Raw genomic sequence first — 27758 nt, forward strand, 5'->3', positions numbered from 1 at the left:
AAGGTATAAAAATCCGTCACTCCGGATAGTGACAATATGTACTTTCCTTTCTATCATAGTCGATGGAGATGCAGAAAAAACTCGGCCCGTTATCGATCTATACGAAAAATTAGAAAGTACTGGATTGTTGTACATTGCAGATGGTATATTAACCCCAAGCAGCCGTTCAAGCTATTATTGTTGGAACTTCACTAGCCCTAATCCATCACAGAGGAGCAACTAAATACGAAATGTGTCAAGCGTTTTGTTCTACAATTGTAAACTGACATATTGTACTAAATCTAAACCTGTGAAAAATATATTTTTCATTTCAACTATACTAAAGTTAAAACATTCAAATTATTTTTCCGTTGTGATATGGTTTAAAAATAACCATGAACATATTCATATTTCCATCCAAATTATTCTTTTGTATCCAGGTCTCCTCTGTCATTTCAATGAATTCAGAACTGTAAGATGCAAAAAACTTTCTACTTCGAGATAAAATTTCAGTTTCGAAAAACAACATTAAAGATATGGAAAACGGCAGCGGAAAGTTCACGCTCCGTCGCACTTACCGGCGTGCTTCCACCACACCAAACGAACCAAACATTTACCAACAAACATCGGATGTAAGTAATAAATTTCCTCCCACTTCCGCTTGTTCACGTACAATGGCACCGGAATGAGCCGGGAATGCGAAAGCGATAGGCCAGCCAGCCAGCCAGCCAGCCAGTCAGTGGCGGCAGGTTGTAACTGGGAACGGCAGCAGCAGTGGGCGTCTTTCGCACTTTCGCTTCGTTGCGCTTCGACCGAACAGCCTCTTTTGTCAGGCCGACGACGCCACCCCGAAAGATGACATTCATGCTTAGAATAGTGAAGGAAATTAGTGTGTCTTCAGGGGTGGGGACTGGGGGGCTGAAAATGGGTGGCGTTTTGCCTGGAAGAATCTGAATGTTAGACTAATAGCGGAGCGATGCTCCGATCGGTGGGAGGTTACAGAATCGTGTTCGAATTTAAACTTTAGAGAATTTTTGTATTTCGTATCAGTATCATGGGAGCTAAATTATCGATGTTAAAATAACCTGAAAGCAAAGCAAATTTGTAATGTTGAAATTTTGCCCTGCTCGGTAAAGCAATCCGGCGGTGAATGGAACACTGCACATATTTTCGTTGCTGCTTTGTGCGCCATTACTTCGGCGGTAATGCTTTTCAGCGCAGGGCGATAAAGTTAATTGCAATCTCTTGCGCATAATGCCACGATGATGGCGTGGAGAACCAACAAGGTGCCACTCTAAGGCTTGAGGCAATACTTACTGAAGGAGGATTCGTCAGTCTTTAGATCCCGAAACCTGCTCCAGATGCAAGTTCTCATTGAAAGCCGGTGTTTTTTTTTCTTTTGCTGCACTCAACCTTACACTCAACAAGCGTTGGGTTACTGCTTGGGTAGCACATTTGGTGTTGTGAAAAGTTTTATTCTCTCTAGAGCCTCTATACTGTATTAAAAAAAACGAAATTGAAATTGTAGTGCCACTATTCAGGGTGAAAAGTTGACTCACCCTCCGGGTTCATGGGTGAAATATTTTCGCGATGATTTTTTTTTGCGAAGACAAATCACTTGTCGAAACAAATGGTAATATTATGAGTGTCCGGCTTTCGAAGGCATAATCCAACATTATTATGAATTACTCACAGACACGCAGTAGTTAAAACGACTCTATGAAGAGCCATCAGTGCGTGTCAAGATCCCTATTTAAACAAGTACCAATTATGATAAAACTAGTCGAGCTTAGCCCCAAGTCGGAGACACAACGAGACACTTTCGGGTGTCAAGCTGGTTTCTCTCGTTGAAATGTTTATAAATGCAAATAGACTCCGGCAGGACTTCAACCAGCCGTTCACGAAGCAAGACCCAAGCAGATTCTAAATTGATAACTCCACCCGGTAATTTCCGTCCGTGTCCACCCCTTGTGCCATGACGGTACAGGTTGAAACCAGACTGGGCCGTCTGTGGCGTGGCACCAAGCACCAGACGACATTAATTAGTCTTGTATAGATATGCAAAGCAGGAAAGCGTCTTATTTAACACTACATTACTGGCTTGGGGAATGGCGAAGCCCGGCAGATTGGATTTTTTTTCTGTTGTAGGCTATTCGAGCCGCCCTTTTTCCACCCCAAAATAAAATCATATCTATTTACACCAGTTTGGTCGCATCCGGGCACGGATGATACAAAATAATTGAATATTTAAATTTGCCGTTTATCCATTGAGCGTTCCATGTTTCGCCGTGGCAAGGGACAGAGGAGATTCTATTCCCCACGTGGAAAGCAAGATTTCTTTCTCAGTTTCCCACGACTGGTGTGCCTGCTCTCGATAAAGTTTTTCCATTTTTTGTGTCGCTACCCACGTAGGAGAATGTTGCGTACTTGAAGGTGCTCCGTATGAATTTTATAAGGTAGACTTGCACGGAATACTAATGAGACCAGGTTAGAGCGGAATTGGTACCAAGAATTAGCGTCGTTTCACAAACATCCGGATGGTTTACGATACGCTTGGAAAAAATTATGTGCGAGTGCCACAGAACTGTTCGCAAGTGCGTCGTGGGAGGACAATCTAATTTGATCATAACATTTGAACAGCCTCCTGCTTGCATAGTGATATAACTCCGATTTAATCCAATCGCTTTTACCAAAATAAGATTATCCACCCACGCAAATATACAGAACGGAACAAAGTTTCGTGTCTCTGAAATCCCTTGATTGCGGTTACTTGTCGGGATCAATTCATTAGGAGCAACCGGATACGCCTCCATCCTAGAGTAGGCTGACAATCTCCAAACATCCTTTCCGTTGAGCTGCCGTTTCGGCTTTGGTGAAATCTTTGACATAAAAGCCGCCCTCCAGAAAGGGTCATTTCTTTTCGGTTTTTATCGCTTCTGCTATTATCTCCACATAGAAGCTATGGTTCCTGCCATGCAAAGAACCGAAGGCTAAATTCGCTATCTTCCATCCCACGAGGAAGACAGTCTGATGCTGTCCGCTTTTGTTGTTTGACGTCCGACCGCCCCACAAGCAGCTCACATTAAATTAAGATTTAAACTGCAAAACCCTCGGACGACGCATGCAGATAGACGTCCGGAAAATACACAAGCAGGAAATATTTGATACACTCGATTGGCTCCATGCGAAAACTTATTCGGCTATACATCGAAGAAGTTTACTATCCACTCTCGGAGGAAAGCGATTCCGCGCTGGGATGTGCCACATCAGTATGTGCTACGCTCGAGTGGCAAAGCGAATTTATAAAAGTATACATATTCTTCCTCCGAAACCGTCGAAAGCTCGGTTTATTGTTAATCTTTTGTGGTGCATGAAATTCCTCCAGGAAATGCAAACACGTTCCCGTCGTTGCCTGTCGGATACAGCACACCGAACCAGCCAACCTTTAAACACCGACCGCGCGACGCTTTTGTTCTTGTTGAATTTAATTGTTGCGCTCTCTCGCTTCCTAGGCTAGGAGTTTCCACTTTTTGTGACGTGCGCCCGAAAAATGGGTGGTTGTACGTTGTTAAAATTAACACTTTTTGTTTTTGTTTGCCTAATTATTAAAATTGAATACCATTAAATTTTAGATCTTTAATTCAGTTTGGTGAAGTTATATACCATGCGTCTCCATTATAATTTCACTAATGGAGGCGCATGGTTATCAATACACCTAACAAACAAATACACCTGAAAATTTCGAAAATTATTGCAAAATCGGCCATAAAAACTGTTTAAATTTAAATTCTCAATTTTTGAATCAGAATCATTCCAATCATTTCGCAATAACTCAAATCTCCGTGTATATCAAACCTGGACTCAACCATAAGTTCCTCTTTAACGTTGCAAAGTACGAAACGACCAGAAAGGACCAGGAAACAATAAAAAAGGCGGCTTTACCTCGGGAGCCCAAAAGGATGTAGTCACAGTTTCCGGGGATGCGAAAGGTATTTCATTGATTGATTACTTTGAACATTACGCAACATTTTCGAATCAACCCGGATGCGGCGCGTTTCGGGTTACTCTGACCGGGATCATTCGGTAGCCGAGCGAGCGGGGGAGGAGCAAAGCAATCACTCCTAAACAGGGACCACACTTGTTTTCGACGCAATAAAAAGCGGGATTCAATTTGCATATTTTTATACGTTCTCACATTTTTTTCTACTTCTGACAAACATTCCCTGTGGAACATGTCTTCCCTATAACGGCGAAGCGAGAAGCAAAATATGAACCTGTGGTGGAGTGTTGCTAAAAACATTATTCCCAAAGGCGAAGAGTGATCTTAATAAATTTTTATCCACGACTTGCTGTATGCCCGCATCAACTACGGAATTCCGATCAATGCGCTAGTGTTTTTTTTTTTTTTTGTTTGTTCCTGTCCATACACGTTGTACGACGATGTCCATCACGTTTACGAGCGCATCTGCAACCGACGGATCCGAGACTATACACGGGCCAGCAAGTGGGTAGGAAAATTGATGCATCCCCAGGATATCTTTGTTTACTCGTTTTTCAGCTTCATCAATTTCCGCTTACTGGATAAGGCTAAAAAAAAGGCCCTGCTGCTGATGTGGTGGGTGAAGGGCATACAACACCGGCGAAGACATCACGGGCAGTCACAGCTGGCCACAACAGCGCTGCAAGTCGTAGTGTAAATTTGTTTTTAATTTCTTCCCCGTCGGTAATTGTATTTTGCCTGCGGTTTTCCTTCTGGCGTGCCATTTAATTTTCAATTTGTTCTTTTAGCGTTCGGGGCAGATTTGGCGCTTGGCACTCGGGGAAGGCTCGGGGATCAGCGAGATCGGAGCGACTCGACAAGATGACGACTTTGGCTGGAAAGCACTAAAGTTTGAGACTCGTGCTTTCGTGTTCCGAGGCGCAAAAGTGGTGTGTCAGCTGCCGGGAAAGTCTGACTGGAAGTTATAATTTAATGCTCTTTGGCGGTGGCGTTCGGTTTGAAAGTTAACAGCAGCAGCAAATCGGGTGGTAGGGTGGAACGAACGCATTCGCTTGAGTCAAAATATTTCACGTTTCAAAAGAGGAAAATAGATTATCATTACCGATAGCGAGAATGGATTTAGAGGACTTTGTAATCTACGGTTATCACCAAATAACAAATTTCTTCGCCCGGTTCCCCCCTAGGAACTCGAACTCGAACTGAACCGAATTTGTCGAAAGAAAAGTTTAGCAAGGGTGTAGTTTTTGGAGAGCCATGAATTGGGAACCACATTTTGTCGTTATTGCGTGCTGCAGGAGCGACTGTTTCTTTGTTCCCTTTTGAGTAGGTACCAATAATGGGCGGTCATAAATTGACACGTCGTATCTGTGTTACTGAGGTTATCGTAAAAACATAAACCACCGAATTCAAGCGAGTGGCGTGTGGGATTAAGGTAGATACACAGACAGACACAGGCACCACGAGCTTTACTCATTCTTGCTTTAGGAAATATTAGCCTGAAATCTAATGTTATAGACCCATCATTAAAAGTATTTCTAATGATCATCTTATCCTTAAGCATGTATCAAACTAAGAATAAGGTTCTGTAAATTTCGATTGGTCTCAATGTTGAATATAATTATTAATGATTACTCTACAATGTCACTCATTTTAAACACTTAATGCCGATGGGCTAGATTTAACCTTCTGGAATGAAAATCAAAGTACAGTTCAATTTTGGGCGAAAATATTATCGAACCAAATTTATTATGCAAATCAACACCAGAAAATTATTTATTGAGATATGAAGACATCCTGAGTTTTGGAAAAATTTCCTACTCTGTACCGTTGTTCATTTATGTGTTGTTAGTTTTATTAATGTCTTTCTATTTTGTTTTTCCTTCTTCATTTATTGATATTTGAAAAAAAATTAATCATAACCGCTTGTGTGTGATAATTTGTAAAATCCCTGTTGTACAAAACGCTGTTGCGTTCTGATATTTTTATTGTATTCGTGTAATATTTTATCAAACATTGTTTTCCATTTTTTTCTATTGTTACTATTAATTGACTCTATCTTTGATTAGAAATTTTGGTCAATTTTGTTACACTTTTTTTAACATAATTCTGTTTGAATATTTATTTTGATTCTTTTCTACATCATCGGATATCATTTCTAATGAAACATTTGATATTTGTTACCGTTTTTCGGTTGGATACCCTCTCAGCCTTCCACAGACATCGAAAAAAATTTTTAAGGTGGTAAAATTGAAAATCTACTGAAAATAAATATAAAATAATAGCCTTTTGACTGGAAATTTTGGTGCCCTTAGCTCGGAAGTGCATTTTGTTTTCAAAGACTTAAATGAAGTTTTCCTGTAAGCAAACTTAGAAGCGACGAACCCGGGGAACAATTAATCTGGGGGTGTTTTGACACACTTCCGAGCACGCTAAGAGCACCAAAAGCAAAGCAAAGCCTTGGTGCTACATTCCGATTCGAAAGTTGACCTTCTGTTTATTATACACATATTTCGCAGCCAACTGTTGAGCATAGAGAACAATTGCGGGGCTAGCGCCACGATCCTACTGACACTAACAGTCTCTTCCGACCCGAGACTCAACCTTACGATGACTGGCTTGTTAGATCCGCATCGTTACTCAAGACCAGCTGGGAGAATCATTCACAAAAATGGTTTCAAAGTTATAATCTTTCAAAATTTTCCAGTTTGAGAGCTAGGGCAAAGTCCAGTGTATTCACGACCTTTAGATATCATATTCAGTATTTGGTCATTTATAGCTGTTTCCCAGAAACCGGAAGTCACCATCTTGGATTCAAAAGTGATGTGTGATGTCGATTTTTGGCCTCTGTACATCATCTCAATTACGAAAATACCCATTTTGAGTTTAGTTTCAAACAATTCCCCAAACCCGGAAATCAGCATCTTGCGGTTCGAAATAACGCCCCTGGTGTCAATTGGAAATTACGGAACTCATGTTAGGTGGTAAAGGTAATTTTTTTTCCAGGAACCGAAAATTACCATCATGGAATTCAAAATTACGTTTCGGGTCCTTTTCTGGCCTCTAGGTATTATTCAGGTTCCAGGAACAGGTGGATTAGATGTTATTTACCCTTGTTTTTTAGTTCTGAATTGTCATCAGAAACGTTCAGAACAAGGCTGTTCTTTTTTTTCAATAGCACAGTTGTTAGCTTCATAAAAACAAATAAAAATTGCCCAATGAGAATGTAATGCTAGTCCCAAGCACCATTCATCTGGTTCATTTTGCATTTTTTTTGGTTCGACCAATCACGGAGTGCAATTACCGGCAGTCTACCTAAGCTAAGCTAAGCTAAGTACAATAGTTAGCACCACAAAATAACATATTTCTGTATTTTGGTAAATGCGTAGCCAATTTTACAAACGATTGTTGCAAGAATGAAGGAGATCTGTTGAATATTGACTGCGTTATAACCAGTTGAAGTTTGACAATTTCCGTGACGATGTTTACGGTATTCCAATTTACACCTCGTCCCAGAATAGCTGCCGTAAGACGAAGCTCTACGTCAATAAAAATATTCGATATTGGAAATTCGAAGCCTGATACATCCGAATCTCGCAATCCAAAATTCGAATCTTGCAATTTCGAGTATTAGAAGGTATTAAGAACTCAAAAATTCAATTCAGAATTGAATAATATTAGAATGAATTGCCAAAAAAAACAATCTTATGCCATCATAAAACTGGTCAACACAGGTGTGGCTCAAACTGGAAAAATGAAAGATGATAGCTTTTTAACCACTCCTGTGATTTTGGTGCCCTTAGCCATCAACATTTTATTAGAGACTTAAATGAGTTTTCTCGTAAGCATAACGAACCCGGTGAGCAATTAACAATGGCTAGAGGTACCAAATTTCACAAGAATGGTTGAAAAGCTATAATCTCTCTAAAGTAACTATTTTGAGTGTTAGGACAGCTTTTTGTTCTTGCTTTTGTCGACCAATAATATTATTAACCATAATAATATTTTTAAAATCTGAAATTTTTGATTCAATTGAAATCCGACCTGTTTTTTGGGCCGTTGTTCTGATTTCTAAAGAATTTTTAGCGTTAATGAGGTTATTTTTCATAATAATGAGAAGCTTCGAAGGTATCACCACGGACTCGTGATACAACGTCTTTCAACGTGTAATGAAGTGAAGAACAGGTGTCTGTACGTAGTCAGGATTTAACTTGGATTTAATTTTTTATTTAAACTAAAATTAAATCGACTAAAAAAAATCGGAAAAAAACATTTTTCCATCCGATTATACTTTCTGTCATTTTTTGGCCCTGTCACTTTTAATTACTACGATAGGGTAGAAGCTTATCGTACTCTTTCTTTGTTATTTACTTATTTGGTCGTCATTGTTTTGTTGTCGTTGTAAAATTTCTCCCGACAAAGAAATGTGGCAAAATATACTATTTTGCTCATGGTAACCAAATACTAAGTGCACCAAGTGCATTGTAATGTTAAAGTAACGTGAAAAAAAAATACTAGTCAGACTATGCAAACGCGTATCAAATGTCTGACAGTCTATGGGAATGGAGTGTGACTGCTTCTGGAAAAGAGGCCGGTGCACCTCCTCCTACTCACGAGATGTAAGCCATCTGGGAGAATATTCGCATAAAATTAATTTACAAACACTTCAGACCTCTAGCACACCTCAAAAGCTTTAGGAATTCTACTCTTTTCATTAAGTACTGGAAGGAATTGCGATTCAGATTTACATTTGGAAACATAATGTGCAATAAGTAACCGCAAAAAAAAGTTTCAGAAAAAAATAAAGAAAAAAGATTATCTCAGAAAGTCCATATTTTTTTTGTCTTTTTATCAACTCTGATAAATTAGCTGAATGTTATATGTCTTTGTGCTCCAGGGTGTCTATCTTTGGGAGAATTGTCCTCAGCTGAATGTCTTTTTGTGATAAAAATAGTCGTAAAAAGTTATTAACAGCACAAAATGACATCTGTAGCCCTTAGGAATATTCGTCATCCTAAAAATGTGAATTAGAAAACCATTAAAATTGTGACATTTTTATATGCAATTACTCAAATGCTAAATTCATTCAAAGCGTTATTCTGGTTGAAAACCATGAAAAGAGATATCATGTCGGACTATGCTGAGGCATTCCATGGAAAATAAATAAAAATAAATATTTTTTAGGATGTCCCTTCCGATTTCGCTGAAACTTTGCACAGTTGTTCCCGGTTCTACAGTATCAGTTCTTCATGCAGACTCACGACTGCTATTTCAGAAGGGCCTATCCAAAAGTGTGACTGACGAATAAAATATTATGTATAAGAAAAACGTCTTGTTTGATTGAAATGGTATCTTCGGCAAAGTTGTAGGTAACGTAATTGGGATTCTATAAAAAAAATATATATACACCGTAAATACGTTTTTTTTTTCTAAGTCAAACATTCCAAATTGTCACAAAATCTAAAATATCTTAAAAGCAATATCGCACGCTTAGCGATGGGGCTAATAGCGATCTCGATCAACTAGATTAGTTGACAGAAATCGGTATCGATATTGTTTTTTGGACATTTTGCATGTGTAGGATAAGTACAACGATACATCGTGCCCCAGTGCTGAGTCGAGAAAATTTCCAGCTCGAAAAGATCCTCGACTCGATCGGGAATCGAAACCGATACAACAACCGTGTGGGAGGGCTAGCCGACCGACATCCCTAACCACAGAGCCACGGGGACCACGAAAAAAAATATCTTAAAAAAAATATCTTAAAAAGTACCTCTTTTAAAAATCAAATTTTTTACGCATTGAAGCATGGAAGACGACAATATGTACTACTATCTGTCAAAATTTGGTGATGGTAAAATGAAAAACAAAAAAGTTATGAACGATTAATTTTTTTATCATTTTCACTTAGAACTTATTTTTGAGGGTTTTTATCTGTTGTTGTTATAAATTATAGCTAAGAGCATGATACAAATCCAACGCCCTGTTTTTTTGGTATAAATAACTTTTTAATCAATTGTACCTGCCACGCTATCATACCTACCTATATTATTTCCCAGCCAAAAGTTTAACTTATTATTCAAACTAAATTTCTATTTTGAATTGCCTCCCAACTTGAACCTACAAGTTTGCAATCCCGGAAATTCCGGGTTCAAGTCCCATCGGGATGCGGTATATTTTTCATACTTTGTATCATATTTCCAGTTCGCTTATTTTTTGCTTTCCCTACTGCACACATTGTCTGCTTAATGAACGTTAACTTGTTACTTGGAGAGTAATTAAAAAATATTTTCCATTGTGTAATAAATCTATTACTTTACGTAAGTAATAAAATTCTTCTTCTGTTGAGTAACAACCCTTACTGTCATATAATTTGCTCATGTTGCAAGATCACGAATATCTAATAATAACCGTTACAACTACTTGCAAAGAGCGGGGGCCTAGTGTGGTTGGTAACGTCTCCGTCAACCACGCTCGACGCCTGGGTTCGAATCCCACCGCCGACATAGGTGTCGATGGTTGTGAGGTGGCGTGATCCACTCACAACCAACCGAACTGGTCTAGATTCAATCCTAGCCGACACCGGGAGATTTTCTGAGGCGAAAAATCTCTGGGATCACGACTTCCATCGCATGAGGAAGTAAAGCCGTTGGCGCCGGTCCGTTAATAAACGGGTCGTGAGTTAGGGTCCTGGGTGTGGAGTCGCCTCCCTGGGCGTCGGTGATTGGCCACAACAGTGGCGGAACTAGACCGACGGAAAACAAGCAAGAATAAAAAAAAAAAAAAAACAACTACTTGCAAAACTTTTACTCACTACTTGAAAAGGTAAATGAAAAATTATCCTCATCGCCAGTCGATTTACAACACACACTGTCGTGACTTAAATGAATTAGGTCGCTGCTTCAATACAAACACAGCAGATGTTGTTTCGCTTACACATCCAACGCGGCTCTTACTTGTATGTTTTCCTGCAAGAATGCATACAAGGGCGTAACTTTATTACTTTTTGGTTATTGGCATCTCAGCAGTACCAACAACTATACATAAAACAGTTTCGTAGTCAATAAATAAGTGGTTAAGTGAAATAACTGTTGGTGTTAAGGTCCAGCAAACAACATGAATAACACTACGTACAAAATTAAACGTATTCGAACTTTCCATGGTAAAAAGTGTTCGAAGCAGCTGCGGAAGCTATCGGCTAATCATATCCAAAACTTGAAGCGGGTTTGCGGGTTCAAATCCCGTCGGGATGCGGTATATTTTTCGCTTTCCCTACTGCACAAATTGTCTGCTTAATGAACTTGAATGTTAACGGGTAAAGCCGTTGCTAAAAATAGAAATTGAGTTCGAATAATAAGTTAAACTTTTGCGTGTAGTTGTAGCAGCTATTTGGCTGGGAAATAATATAGATAGGTATGATAGCATGGCAGGTATAATCGATTAAATAGTTAATTATACCACAAAAACAGCGCGTTGGATTTGTATCATGCTCTTAGTGATAATTTATAACAATAACAGAAAAAACACAAAACAAATTCTGAGTGAAAACGACAAAATATTCAAAGGTCCATAACTTTTTTGTTTTTCATTTTACCATTACCAAATTTTGACAGATAATAATAAATATTGTCGTCTTCAATGTGTAAAAAAATTAGTTTTTTTAAAAGGTACTTTTTGAGATATTTTAGATTTTGTGACAATTTGGAATATTTGGCCCAGAAAAAAATATTTTTACGGTGTGTATATTTTTTTTAGAATCGCAATTTTATTACCTACAATTTGCCGAAGACACCATTTCAATCAAACAAGTCGTTTTTCTGATACAAAATATTTTGTCCATCAGTCATAGGTCCTGTTGAAACAACAGTCGTGAGTCTACATGAAAAACTGATAGTATAGTATGACCTCTCTATCAACTGTAAACAACTGTGCAAAATTACAGCGAAATCGGAAATGGCCGATCAGAATCGATTTGCGAAGTAGCGTGGACTTGCTCTGCTAAGAAAGGTTGCATCGGATATAACTGTCTGTGCGAATGGAATGTAACTGCTTCTGGGAAGAAGGCCGTTGCACTTCCTGCTACTTACGTCATGTAAGCCATTTAGACCTTCACCTACGCACCTACTTGTGAAATTTACCAAAGTTCACCGATTGGCCAGGCCTGCCTTTCAGTTACCAGTCACCTAACGGGTCACCCAAGCATTCTGAAGAAGTAGAAGCTAACTTCTTCATTAACAACAGTCTCGGGATGGATGAAAGCGAAGCTAAACATGGACGTTCCATATAGGGTGATTGACACAGATCTCTCAATGTGGAATAATGGAGGGCCGAGTCTTCTATCGGGCTCCATCTGTTTCTTTACGGATGGCTCAATATTCAGATTCCAGACTGGATCAAAAAACTACAGACCATAAACATAAAGGCTACTATATTTTGAGTAAGTCGCCAACTGTCATCTGTGCCACGATATGTCTAAAGCGCAACTGTAGACATGCCAAAAACGGAATCTTTTCAGACAGTCAGGCACTACTGCACTACTAGCATTAAAGTCTGCAACATGAGTTTCCAGACTAGTCTGGAAGTACATTGCAACACTCAGAAAACTTTCCCGTCACAACAAAATTATGCTTCTTTGAATTACCGGCTAGGGTGGCCAGAGTTGGCATTTCGCACAGGCGATCCACTGACGTGCAAGAATCGTACGAACAAAGAGGAGACAGAGCATAACTCACCACACTAAGAAAGAAACTCTTTTCCTTTGGTGATAAATATGCCGCGCGAGAGTGTGCGCTAGTGCTTGATAGACAAAGTGCGAGTGCGTTACATTCTCTTTCAAAAAGTTGCTCTCTTGCGCTCTCATCTACATTCACCCGTGCGCGGCGCTGTTGCGTACACTGGTGCGAAGAAACACCAGTTTGGTCTCTATCTTGTACGTCATACAGATTTGAGCAGATTGCAGCAATTTTTGTTTAACGCGTTCCATTATTTGAAAAATGAATGATCGATGTACTCAATTCGCTCTTTACGCGGAAGATACGTGACGCATAAGAACTCCGCGTACAAAAACGCGTAAATCCAGAATCGCGCAAAAAAAAATCCGCGCGAAAACAAAGGGCCCTAATTTAAAATACACGTAATCAAATCGACTAAAGTGTACTAGTATCTACTTAGTGATTCAAAACAAACTTTCTCTTTTGTACGTAAGAGACGTGATAAGTCTTGTGCACCGCCGCAATAGGTGTTTCTAAATCGGTGCTTCGCCAAGGTTATTTTTCGACGCCAGAAGTCTTCCTCAGAACATACTAATTTAGAGCACGAAAAAAGAATGGAAAAGCGCAAACGGAAATGGATTCAATCGGGAGAAGAAAAATGAACATTTTCTCAGAGCAAAATTGTCTTTAGTTACAAAATAGTGTGAAATCGAAAATAATTTTTGCCAGCCAACGTTTATAAGTTTCATATCTCAATAACTATGTCAGTCGAGATTCGAGCATACGATGACTTGCTCGATTTCCGGTTTCTGGAAGAGATTCAAAAACGGCCGAATACCAGACCTAGGGACCGGAAATCAATTTCACACGCCATTTTGAAAGGTGGTGACTTCCAGTTCATCTGATGTCGTTTTGAGGTCTCTGGACAGCATCACGATTCCGACAGTACTCATATTAGGTTATGTTTGGTCGATTTTAGCTGTTTGCCGAATACCGGAAGTGACCATATTAAATTTCAAATGGCGTCCGAAGTTGATTTCCGGTCTCTGGACAACGCCCCGATTCCGGAAAAACTCATATTCGATGGTATTCGGCTAATTTTAGTTTCCTTCCAGATACTGGAAGCCGCCATTTTGGAATCCGAAATGACGTCGGGGGCCTGGGCGTCCTGCCTCTAGATTTCACTCCGTTTCAAAAATACCCATATTGGATGGTATGTGACGTTGTATTATTTAATTGGTTTTTTTTGGCCACCAAAAGCCCCGGTGGAATCTGTTCCGTATGACTATTTTGGGGAGCATATCTCCATAACACCCAAAACCATAAAAATGGCCTGTGAATATAATTTTATAAACTTTGAACCAATAGTAGGGTAGATGATCCAATAGTTGTGGTAGCACCAATAGTTGCGGCATCGCTTTTAAATTCATCGTTTAAACTAATTAGAACCGAGTTGCTTATGCTACATGTTGTAGAAATAATAGATTAAACATAAGTACATATGTTACTACAACAATATATACTGAAAATATCCAAATTACTGAATAATACTGTATTTTTCAGAAACTTACCCGGAAGGCACCACTCACTACCCATTTTATTATTTTGTCCACGATTGTTTTAAGATAACTGTTGCACAGGTTAAGTTCGTTAAAAGATGATCATATTATTTATAAATTACTTCCTCCACTATTGGATCACAGGTTACACTATGCTCTTATAGTTGCGGTATGTTTCGCAATTCTGATTTACGTTTATCAGAACATATGTATGTGGGACTACTTGTGTATATTAGGGACAAGCAGGTACTAGGGGACATACCTAAATGATGTAACTTATTTCTATTCAATTTTCGAACCCCACCTTCCCCTGCCACCGTGTTTTTACCGATACTTCATACATGATCGGCCACCAAAGCTATCGTTCTCACCCCTAAAATGCTGTATTATGCATTTAAGACCTCTTAATCGATGCTTACCCACTGCTTTTGGTCTTGTAATTCTTTTAACGAGCCTTTCACAGCTTCAATCGCTCTTTTAGTAAACACTAACGTCAAAAATGTAAGAGCAAACATGGTACGAAGCAGAGGTAATAGACTCTAACTTCCAGTGTTGAGAAGTCACCATTTGTGAAAAAAAAAATTCTTCTGAATATTTCAAAATGAGCGCCATTGTTCTTTCTCTTCAGCCAATTTCAGCCCTTTTCAAATGTTAGTCTATAGACATTTTATAAAAAGTATGCAAAATTTGTTTTATTTTAATAAAACCTACATACCCTCACTGAATTTTGTCAACATCTGACCAAATTGGCGCAAAATCCGTCTCTTAGTTAACTTCGTGCATTTTTGTATTTACTTGCAAACCGACTTGTCAACCTATTAAAAACAATATGATAAATAGGAAAACAATCAAAAACCACTTCAAGTAAGGCAAATACCTTCATTTAACCAAGCAAACACGAATGTTTTATATACCGCAACTACAGGAACACCCATTCACAACTATAGGAACTCTACCGCAACTATTGGAACAAAAGCGTGCAACTTATTTTAGTTAATTTAAACCCTCAAAGCGGGTTCAAAGTCAATTTTAAGGTGCAAAATTATCAAATAGAACCCATTTCAACAGAAAATAGTAAAACGGACCAGCTAGATTCGTTTTTCTTAGCCAAAACAGGGCTAAACATGCATAACTCGTGCTTAGCTCCTCCACTATTGGGTCATTTACCCTAGTAAGATTCCATTCAAATATTTATAAAATTCCTCCGTTTTGGAACATATCCCCGAAAAACCGGATTTCCGGCAATGAGAATATTCTTCCAGAATAAAACTATGAAATTTCGTCTTGTGAAACCGAAAAAGGTACCTGGGCACCCCATCGAGCACATAACGGTTGAAGAAATATTTTTTAAAAAGCATTAAAAAATATAAAATACGAGTTTTTTTTTGCGAAAATAATCTTTGTTGGTTTGGTTTTGCGAAAATAATACTTTGTGATTTTAATTTAGTTAAACTAGACTGTTTTTTTCTTCACGAATACATTGCTTATGTCTGATTTCTAGACTCTGTTAACGGTAATGTTCATTTGGGCTCCTCCTGGTACATTCGAGAAAAGCATGTATTGGAAAAAAATACCATCTTAGTAAAAGCTTAAAATCAAGGAATTTTATTTTTGAAGTTGACAAGAAACCCGGATTCATGTCTGCTATTACGGCGCGTAAAATGCTGAAAAAGAATGTTTTTAGTAAAAAATTATCAACCGGCAATAATGAATTCATTAGTCTGAAACTTCCGTGCAGCTAGCTCTGCAACGCTAGAAATCTCACTGGTGCGCGCGCGTCGGTGAGTTTATCTTCCTTCGCCTTGGTGAATTTGGGAGTAGTTTTCTACGCTGTAGCGCAGCCCAGCGTTGCGAGCTTTTTATTTGTTTTTTTCACACTCATTTTCGCGCACGTACACAGAAAGCGTGGTGAGCACAGACATGAGAGAAGCGCTCTCGTTACAGTTCGAAGAGTGTTAGGTGAAATTGGAATTTCTTTTTACCGCACAGAGGATACGGACAACTCTGAGGGTGGCAATGACTGTATGGAAAAAAAATGCATCATCGAATTTCAAAAATCGACCATGTACATTTTCTTCATTGGCCCAAAAAATCATCTATGCGAAATTTCAGCTCAATCGAACATGATTTAGGGGTGCCTCAAAGCGCTCAAAGTCGTGATTTTTCGACACTCGAAAATCTACCAAGAGGGAAGTACTTGTAATTGGGAAAATTGATACTTTTTTCAATGCCAAATGACTTAAAAAAGCATAAACGTCGAGATCTGGTGCAATCTCGAAAAAGGTTTTTGGCTGAAAATCGCTGCCACCCTAATGCGGGCGTCGTAGTTTCTCATGGGAAGCAAGGTGTCAAATATAAGAATTTCTTACGGCAAATAAGTGTTAGAAAATACACCAATTTCATAGACCATCTTTGATATGGTTGAAAGATTGCTCAGATATTCCTGTGGACTAAAGATGTCATTTGGTGCTGTCTGTGATTTTTTTGGATCACGCCTAATTTTTGAAAAATGATCATGTAAAAATAGTATTGGTGATTAAAAATATTGTAAGAGACAAAACAGTTTGTTTTTTCGGTGTGAGGTAAACACTTTTTGAATTTATTTTTCACGAAAACTACACAATGTTAGCTAAGCATTGATAGTTGTTTGAACTTTGAGAGAAGTCAAATTACAAAATTACAAAAAATGGATTCCTTCATTTTTTCACAGTGCATGTTTTTTTGGAAGTAAGAAATAATCATCTACAACTTTGTCGAAGACACTTTTTCGATCAAAGAAATGGTTTTGGCTTTAAAAATATTTTTATCATAAATAGGCCGTCGGCTCAGTAAATTTGTTTTTTTATCAATACTAAGTTCTTTGTGTTAACGAGTTTCTTTTTTGAGTATTTCGAGATCCTAGTCCCTATCAATGATAAAAAAAAAGTCGTGAAACAGTAATGGGAATGAAATGTAGCTGCTTCTGAGAACTAGAACGGTGCATCTCCTCCCACTCACGAGATGTAAGCCATTTGGAATAATAACCGTAAAAATTTAATTCAATTTGCAAATTGGTTATGATATTTTGCTGAATTTTCATTACTTTGTTGCTTGAGCGTTAAGTAATCGAAAAAAAAAACACTTTCAGGTATTTTCCGTTAGATGGTAGTATTGATATATGATTTTGCGCTTTTTCGGTCAGATAGGGTCGTATCGTCATAATTTAGCGCGTTTTCATGGAAATGACGTTACATATTTTATTGTGATTCTGTTGATTAGTTGTTTTTTTTCTAACGTAGGTCTACGGTTAAGAAATTCGAAATCCGAAATCCGAGGCATAGAATCTAAGCCGTCCGAAATGCGAAATTAATAATTTAAATTTCAGAACATAATTCAGCAACCGGAATTTAGAAAGCAGAATGCAAAATTATTTATCCGATATCGTTAGAACTTATTTCCAAAATGCGATTTCAGGTGTCCAAAATATGACCTGTAGAACCTGTTCGAAATTTGCCAAATACCAATTATGAAACCAGAAAAACCAGAAATTTTAATAGATATTTTCGAAATTGAAAACAGTTTTCAAGATTCATTACTCAGTTTCGAAATCCATATTTCAAAATTTAAAGTTCATAAAAATGTCAGTAACCAGAAGTCTCATTTGTATGAATCTCAGCATTCGATATTCGAGTCTAATTTCAAAACCATTTTCAATAATCGAAGGACAAAAGTCGGATATCTGGTATCTAATAATTGATAGCTGAAAATCAAAAATGTGTTTCAAAATTCGAAACGGGATACGAGATATGATGCAGGAAATCTAAAATTCGCAATCTCGTATCTGGAATTCATGAAAGATTATTTTAATGACTCTGAATTCTTGAACCCCTAATCTGATTTTCGGCATCAAAGACTCGAAATCATAAATCCAAAGTTCGAAATCAATTCGCTATGAAAAATAATTTAAAGTAAAAAAATTTGAACGAAAATACGAAGAAAGGAGAATCTGAAACAAATAAAAATCGCTATGAAAAAATTATTTTAATCGTGTCAAGAACGAAAACAAAAAGAAAAAATATTTTCGACAATATTCAAATTATGTTTGACTCTTTTCATGAAACAAAATTAATTATAGAAGCTTGCTTAGCCGAGAGTTTATTCTCCAACAAGTAATGAATTTCTGATATTGGCAATATTTACACAACTCCCCAATTAGCTAGAGTGTCACAGCAAACAACAAACTTACTTTAGGAAAATATCAACAGACTGGGTGTATAGTTTATTTGCACCCACGCGATAAATCCCGTAAAATTACCAGAGAATGAAACTTTCAGCCGTGCTGTTTTACTTTGCACCTACACAAAATCTGCGCTTCCACGCAGCAGCGTAAAAGTAAATATTTGCCCGCATTCATGGTTGAATTTGACTGAAGCTAAGCCACCTCCCTTTCTCGGTGCCGATTAGGGAGAGTCTGCCGACTGATAAGCTATATGTTACTGCAATAAAACTTTCCACCTAAATCATCCCATTAAAAACTTGTTGACCCTTTTCCACTGACGACCACCCGGTAAATACACACGCATTAGGTTAATGAATGTTTGATTTTGCGATCACCGTCGCCACCCACGCCGGTACCATCGTCCATTGGCTGACCGATTGCCAAAGCTCATTATCATTAGGGGTAAGCTTTTTTTTGCTTCCGAATCCATCAGAAGTTTGAATATAAATATGTATAGAAAATACTTTTTACTTTACCCGAAGAGTAAACTCATCAATGGTGGGCAGCAGCCAGTAAGTGGGTTGGAAAATGGAGAAAGTTCTGAATTTAATACGAGAGTAATTAATTTTCAGCTCATTTAAACTTATTGGTTTAGCTTTTGCTTTGCTTTTTCCGCTCCCTGCATTCGGAATGAACAGGGTGTAAAAAGAGCATCGGTTTGCTTGAGATTCGAGAAAGGAGAAAAAAAAACTTCCCCAGCTAAAGTCAAAGCGATTTGTGTACATTACCGTGCAAGTTCATACTGATCCCGTTTGCGCGAAACCGATCCAGGGAAGAAGCTTCCCGGTACCTCAATCCCGTAGTACCGTACCGCGCGCGATGGTGGGAGAACAAATAAGATTAATGAATGGGTTTAAAAATGCGATCGGTTGATTTGCCACTGAACAATAGACCGCACTCGAAGAGTGGTTGATTATTCACTTTGTTTCCCTCCGAACAGGCAGCCATCGCCCGCAAGGAATGTAATTTATCAAATGGTAAAGCTACTGGGTTTTTCTTTTTTCTGGGTGAGCAATTCTAACGGGAGTTCTGGGTTACAGTTGGACATGATAGAGAAGAATGGTGGATCGAATCATAGTCGTACGTATGATAGAGTGGGATCTGGGGTCTCCCTCCCCGAGAAGAAATAAAGAAGTGCTTTTGATGAGTCAGTTGGGACAAAATTAAACTGGAAGTAATTTAATTAGATGTACAAGCCAATGTCAGGGAACTGGGCCACACGGGTACAGCATTGCTAAATTTATGACAGTGTTTACAGCTAAAAATTAGGTTAACACAGTGGTAGCTAATTCGTACTTTTTTCCGTGACATATAGTTTTGAGGTTTTATGGCGGTAACATCGAAATAAATAAATGCTACACCACAAATCAGTGGCACATACATAAATGATAAACTAGATGCTTAAAACGCAAGCCTTTCAGAGCATAAAACCCGGAAAAGCACGATTTTGATTCGGAATATTACAGTCCGAACATTGCCGAGTTCATAAAATCTGCGTTAAAAAATGTTATGCTTAATGTTAAAAAAAAAAATCCTGCGCACGGTTATGACATAGGGTATAACATAGAGGAACGGTAAACAAGGAAAACATTATGGAGTTTTCGCGTTGAATCATAAAAACAAATAATCATTTCAAAAATTACTTCTAGCTTCAATCTTGATGCTTAAAAACTACAGTAAAGTTTTCTCTTCTGTTTCGTTTTAGGTACGTGCATTCCAGTTCAACAGGGAGTAAACATAAAATGCAATCGAGAGAATGCATTTCGTACAACACGGGTATAACTTATACACGACACAATTATTATTTACTGTACTACACATAGAATTGTTCCGGGATTCAATCCCGTCCGAAAGCTCGACAGGATAATCGTGTGCACCAAAGATCGATTACCGTTGGATTTTCGCCATTCAGTGAGTGCTGCCGGTTACCTCGATGGATGGCGCACCGGAGCGCGTTTCGATCGGTAATCAATTTTACGACTGCTTCCTGTACTGGAAACAATCTGCTGTTGTTTCCGCTGTTTTCCCGGACTGCACCGGGTGAAAACCAGGGGGAAGCTGGAGGGTCGAGGGCTCCGTTGGTTCACTGACTGATTGCAATTTGCTCACCGAAGCACGATGATCGATTGGCATCCATTGAGAAAATTGCAGATTAACTGCTGAGAAACTGAGCTGAGCTGGAGTCTCAGTGCACCGAGTACCGGAGGCACTCGACTCGACAGCGTTTATTGTCAGCCCTGGACGAGCGGTTGGAATATTCGAATAAATCAGCAATGAAATTAGCCACAATCAGAGTGGTGTCACCTGTGCTGCGGTGAGCAGCAGAATGATGGATTTTGCGGGAAAATTGATTTCTCCTTTTGAAACTAATGCAATCGACATTATTCACTTATTGATATTGCTTTTGTGCTGATTGTGAGCTCGGTTAATAATTCTTTATAGTTTCAAATGATAAATTTCTCATCAGCAGTAACCAAATTAAAATGCCTAAATTGAAATTGTTCAACTGACCACTTAAACAAATTCACATCAGCTGCAGCACGTCATTTACAGTTTTGTTTATCCTCCGCCCCTGTTTTTTTTTTTCAAGATATCTATTCAGAATTAGTATTGTGTGTTCTGCCACAAATGGTGACATTACAACACTATTATATATATTTGTACGCTTTTTAGTATTATTGAATGTTATTAGCTTTCGCAGTTAAGATAATGTAATTGTAGGAAAATTATTAAACCTACTTGTCAAGAAAAAAAAGGAATAAAAGGAATCAAACGAAACTTAAAATAAACTTAAAACTATCTTACTGACTATAAAGTGAGCTAATCGTTGCAATTGAGGATTGCAACGATTTTTGTCGGAATTTGTTGATAATTTGGCTTGACATATTTTCTAATGTTTCTACATTAGTGAGCCTATGTAGCTCGTTCGTGCTAAACCAGGGAGGACGCTTTAAAATCATTTTCAAAAGTTTATTCTGAATCCTTTGAAGTGTGTTCTTTCTGGTTGCACAACAACTTGTCCAGATGGGAACTGCATATAAAATTGTTGGTCCAAATATTTGTTTGTAAATTAACAGTTTATTCTTGAGACAAAGTCTAGAATTCTTGTTGATAAGAGGATATAAACATTTGATATACTTATTGCACTTTGACTGGATATTTTCAATGTGCTCCTTGAAAGTAAGATTCTTATCATAAATTAGCCCTAAGTATTTAACTTGATCAGACCAATTTAAGACCACACCGTTTATCTTAATAATGTGGTAATGGGTGGGTTTGAGAAATGAAGCTCTTGGCTTATGAGGAAAAATAATTAACTGCGTTTTTGAAGCATTAGGGGAAATCTTCCATTTTTGTCAGTATGAAGAAAATATATCTAAACTTTTTTGAAGCCGACTGCATATAACACGAAGGCTTTTTCCTTTTGCGGAAATGCTTGTATCGTTACAAAACAGAGATTTCTCACAACCTGGTGGTAAAGCAGGAAGATCAGAAGTAAAAATGTTATATAAGATTGGGCCCAAGATACTCCCCTGAGGTACACCTATTAGATTTACCATTTAGATAGTTAACCTGGAGAGTGCGGTCAGTTAAATAACTTTGTATCATTTTTGTGAGGTAAAGCGGAAAACTGAAATTTGACATTTTAGCTATTAAACCTTTATGCCAAACACTGTCGAATGCCTTTTCTATATCTAGAAGAGCAGCTCCAGTCGAACAGCCTTCAGATTTATTAGTTCGAATCATATTTGTTACTCTAAGTAACTGATGAGTAGTGGAATGCCCATGGCGAAAACCAAACTGCTCATTTGCAAAAATTGAGTTCTCATTAATATGTGTTATCATTCTATTGAGAATTATTCTTTCAAAAAGTTTGCTGATAGAGAAAAGTAAACTAATTGGTCGATAACTTGATGCCTCAGCTGGATTATTTTCGGGTTTTAGATTTGGAGTGACTTTGGCATTTTTCCATTTCGTAGGAAAATGTGCTAGTGCAAAGCATCTGTTAAAAACTTTTACCAAGAAATTCAAAGAGTTTTCGGGAAGTCTTTTGATGGAGATATAGAAAATCTCATCATCTCCTGGTGCTTTCATGTTTTTGAATTTTTTGAGAATGGTTCGCACCTCATTCAAGTTTGTCTCCAATACCTCTTCGGAAAGAAATTCTTGGGTGGTGATCTGAACATACTTTTGGTTTACTTCATTTTCAATAGGACTTACTACGTTCAAATTGGAGTTATGAACACTCTCAAACTGCTGAGCAAGTTTTTGAGATTTTTGTTCATTCGTTAGAAAAATGCAATCACCATCTTTAAGGACTGGAATGGGCTTCGCAGGTTTCTTAAGAACCTTCGAAAGCTTCCAGAAAGGTTTTGAATAAGGTTTTAGTTGTTCAACTTCTCTCATGAAATTCTCATTTCGCAAGAGAGTGAATCTATGTTTAATTTCCTTTGTAATTCTTGAAAAATAATTTTCAAAGCGGGATCACGAGATCTTTGGTATTGACGTCTCCGTATGTTCTTCAAACGTATAAGAAGTTGAAGTTCACTGTCAATAATTGGTGCATTAAATTTCACTCTTGCCTTAGGAACTGATAAATTCCGGGCATTGAGTATTAAGCTGCTAAAATTTTCAATGTCAGCACTATTTTGTAAAATAATATCATCATTCAAATTTTCTTCAATCGTAGAACGATATCTATCCCAATTAGTCTTGTGATAATTTAACACAGATCTAGTGGGATTTAAAATAGTTTCATGGGAAATAGAAAATGTTATGGGAAGATGATCAGAATCAAAGTCAGCATGAGTTAATAAATCACTGCATGAATGACTTTGATTTGTTAGTACCAAATCAATTGTAGATGGATTCTAAATAGAAGAATAAAAGTAGGACCATTTGGAAATAAAACTGAATAAAATCCAGCTGAGCAATCATTAAACAATATTTTTCCATTGGAATTGCTTAGAGCATTATTCCAAGATCGATGTTTCGCATTAAAATCACCGATGATTAAAAATTTAGATATATTTCTTGTGAGTTTTTGCAAATCTCCCTTGAAATAATTTTTTCGCTCACTAGTGCATTGAAAAGGCAAATACACTGCGGCTATAAATAAAATGCCAATACTTGTTTCAATTTCAATTCCCAAACTCTCGATAACTTTGGTTTCAAGATGGGGTAAAACACGATGTTTTATTCGACGGTGGATAACTATTGCAACTCCACCACCGGCAACATCAATTCTATCAAACCTATGAACTATAAAATTTGGGTTCTTTTTCAGTTTAATATTTGGCTTTAAAAGCGTTTCAGTTACAACTGCAATATGCACATCGTGGACTGTTAAAAAATTGAAAAATTCATCCTCTTTCGCTTTTAAAGTGCTAGCATTCCAATTTAGAAAATTTACAGCATTATTTAAAATCATTGCTGAATTTCAATTTCATAACAATATTAGTTGTAAATTTTATACCTTCTTGAACAGCCTCGTACATCGAGTTACAGTTCAACAAAACGGACATTAGCTGCAGCATGGATTGTTGTAGGTATTCAATCTTTTCGGGAGTTGGATTACCTAAATCAATACTGGCTGACTTTTCAGCACCAAACACGAATGGTTTGTTACTGTTTGAATTTGAAATATTACCTGAAAGGACACTGGCATATGAACAGTCTGGTGTTGCCTGAACAGGATTATTTTTCTGAAATTTGCTATCTGAATTTAAATTATTACCTACAGACACACCTGCTAATGAAAGTGCTGGTGATGCCTGAACAGTACTGAAAGTCTTTTGATTACCCACATTGACAACAGGTTGTTTAGAATTCCTACGTTGTCTAGAAGTAATAATTTTTGACCTTACAGGACAATTAAAGAAATTAGATTTGTGATTTCCCCCACAATTTACACATTTGAAACTATTAGTGATCTCTTTCACGGTCCTCCGCCCCTGTTTAGTATTCATTTCACAGGACCTTTGCCCTTCGCTTTACTCGACTGGTGCAGTGGGGTCAAGTTTTACAGCGGCTGTTGAAGCTCTAATTTAACCACCACCCGCACAGTGTTTTCTGTCGTACACCCATCATTTTCAAAACAAAAATTTGCATTTAATTATTATTATCGTCGTCGTTACTGCTACTACTGCTGCAGCACTCATCCCTCCCTACAAAAACGCCCTTTCTATAGCGCAAGTGCAGAAGAAAACAGCACTGACCCTATTTGCTGATGATTAATGGCTCTCCCTGATAACACGAACTTGTTGCTCAAGACCTTTCTGCTGTCTATTCTTGTTTGGCTGTTCTTTTTTCGATTTTTAATTAATTATTCTTACTTTCAAAGTTTACTCCACATTGCATCGTTTTTTTTTCTATTTTCATTGGTTCTTTTTAGTTTGTTCTGTTTTTCAAATTTATTATTGTCGTTTGCAACATATTCGTTAAACAATTTTTATCCCTAATGGAAAACTTTGTTCCGATCTACTTAGTGCCTCTCCTACATAGTCAAAAAACAATATATTCTGCTGGTAATTCTTTTCCGGTTTTTAAAAATTTGCAACATTACTGCTAAAATAGAACGAAGTGTTCGTTCTATTTTAAGCGTTCGTTCCTTTTAAACTTGCAAACATCTGACTCCCCATTTAAAACGAGTTCTGATTTTTTTTTAAATGTAAAATAGAGTTTTTTGAGTAGAAAAATCGCATTTAGGTTGTGGAACATCGTTCTATGCAATTCCATTATCACATTGTGGATTTTCAATTTAGATTTTTTATTAAAACGGAGCACTACGTACCGATTTTAGGAACATTAACTCTCAGAATAATGATCTAGAATTTTTATCATTTGGCCCAAGGTCATGAGTTACGATGTTCGAGTGTTTGAATTTTTATTTTTTTAAAATTTCCAGTCACTTGATTCCTTTCGGCTACTATCAACGAATCATTTCTTTCTCTCTTTTCCTCTTTCTTCTTTCGGATCATTTCAAATGAAACTAATGACTATTTCAATCGACGGAGAGAGAGACTCTTTCCTTTCCTTCAGCGTCTCATTGGAAAAAGCACCGCATCGCGTCGTATGATGGTAGTTTTTTAATACCGCAAGTTATAGTTAGAACGACAATGGCATCCAATAAATACGTTACGCAAGTTCCGATAAATATTTCTTTTCTCTTTCCTATATATATATATGCATGAAAACCTGTATAGAAGCCTTCTGTCCCCGTCAGCGCTCATTGTCATTTTCAATTGAGAATCGTCATGTGAGAGTGATAGTGATAATCTCCGCTTTCAATTGAAAAGCGTTTGTATCAATTCCAAGCCCTTCAGTTGTCAGAATCACAGCAAGAGCTTTCGACTGTGTGTCATGTGACTAACGAAGTGCTCGAAAATGATACAAAAGCTTTTCAATTGAAAGCGACGGGTCAAAGCGTCACTATAACCTGATAATTGTCAATTGAAAATGATTTTGTCAGGCTCTGCTCGTAACTCGTAAATCAGCTTCGGATTTTAAATTTTGGAAATTTTTAAACGAATATTCGATTATAAATATCGAATTCATAGACTTCAGACTTTTGATTTATATTATTGAAAATAATCTAAAATATGCTGAGCATCTTAGACTTCGGGTTTTCAATTTTAATGATTGTATATTTGAAATCTCAGATTTCGTTTGTGAGATGCTGGATTTCGAATCCCAAATTCCAATTTTACAGCAAGAGTTCCAAATTTTAAAGTATTTCCGGATCACAGATTCCATATCACGTACATTGTCGGACAAAACAATAAGCCCACTACTCAAGCGAAAAAATAAAGTGGCAAAACTTGAATAAAGTACCCATACTCAGTGTTTCAATTCATAAATAATCTTTAGAAGTAGTAAAACATATCCACAGTTTAAAAACAACGATTCATTTGAAAATGCTCTTTTAGTATACTAAAGTACCAGAGTAATGCGTAAAAATATAAGACTAATTAGTACAAAATTCATGCCGTAAAAAGCTTCCACTACCGTGCTGGATCGAAACCCGTACAGTATCGAAATCCGTACACCTTGATGTTTTTCTTCAGTTTTAAGCATTATAAAAATGAAAATTCATATGATAGTTACATTTACATGTCCGTTGAGCTGTTGGCCTTCTGTTAAACTAAACTATGCGCCAGTAGGCCATGAAATAAAAATAATGAAAATGAAAAACCAATCGTGTATCGGTTTCAGTTGTCATTTCGTTGTATCGTTAGAGAATTTACTAAGGAAACGTTCTTCAGATAAAAACGTTTTTCAAGTGGGATATAAGTGTTTTACTCTGTGATTTTTTTTGAAATTGATGGAAAAGGTAAGTCTTTGTCATTTTTGAGTTGTATATTGTCTGATAAATAGTGTAAATTGTATTTATTCAACAAAAACTGTGCCGTATGGATTTTGATCCTTGTTAATTGCTTGAATCGAAATCCGTACAGCGTGTGTATCGTGCATATATTGTTGAACTTTCTTCTTGTTTTCAGCATATAATGGAAGAAAACAAATATAAATATACGGCAGACAATTTCGAAAGGAGCTGTGATTAAGGTGCGCTAGGTAAAGTCGTACCGGAAAGCTTCGGGAGGTTCCGGCGTTCCGATTACTACGACAAGGGGTGCCGCAACAAAACGCTACGAAAATTGCACTATTTCAGCTGATATAAAAACAGAATACCGTGTGAAACTTTTGGATCCAATTAATCCTCAAAATATATATTTTCTTAGATTTGTAGATAAATTATAAATAAAAGATGTACATTTTTGTACTTCTATATCTATACGGATTTTAAATCATTGCTGTATGGACTTTGATCCAGTCTATATCGCGTGTGTGCGGATTTCGATTCAAAAGTGTACGGGTTTTGATTCAGACAAAAAACTGTGTACGGATTTCGATTCAAAACATGTTCTATTTAGACATAATTTTTTCGAGTTTCGGAGTGATTTTAATCATTTTGCTTGAAAACAGTGGTAAAATATAAGTAGACCTATAAGTAAACATGTCAGTTTAAAGTAATATGTGATTTCTTGATTTTCTATTGACAGTCGAAGATTGTCATGTGCTTAGGTGTACGGATTTCGATCCAGCACGGTATTCTGTGCTAATATTTTGTCGTATTACCTTTGTTTCGGATGACTTGCCGCTCCTTGTTAGGTATAGAATCGACCAGCTTTTGACAAGTGCTGACAGAGATCGCATACCAGCATACCCTCCACAAGACGTCTTTAGATCTTTCG

The 27758-nt window shown here is 37.4% G+C and overlaps 2 protein-coding genes across 3 annotated transcripts in view; one reads left to right on the forward strand and one right to left on the reverse strand.

Annotated features, from left to right (window-relative positions):
• LOC129720538 (mucin-2-like) overlaps nt 1–27736 on the reverse strand; it is a 242799-nt gene extending 215063 nt beyond the window's left edge. The window contains exon 1 of the mRNA XM_055672017.1: nt 27643–27736. The gene's annotated coding sequence lies outside the window, so the exon portion shown is untranslated. The remainder of the gene's footprint in view (nt 1–27642) is intronic.
• Nucleotides 1–27758, forward strand: part of LOC129720674 (beta-1-syntrophin) — a 507412-nt gene that overhangs the window by 274108 nt on the left and 205546 nt on the right. The window lies entirely within an intron of this gene.

The sequence above is a fragment of the Wyeomyia smithii genome, chromosome 2 (genome assembly GCF_029784165.1).
Source record: "Wyeomyia smithii strain HCP4-BCI-WySm-NY-G18 chromosome 2, ASM2978416v1, whole genome shotgun sequence".
NCBI lineage: Eukaryota > Metazoa > Arthropoda > Insecta > Diptera > Culicidae > Wyeomyia > Wyeomyia smithii.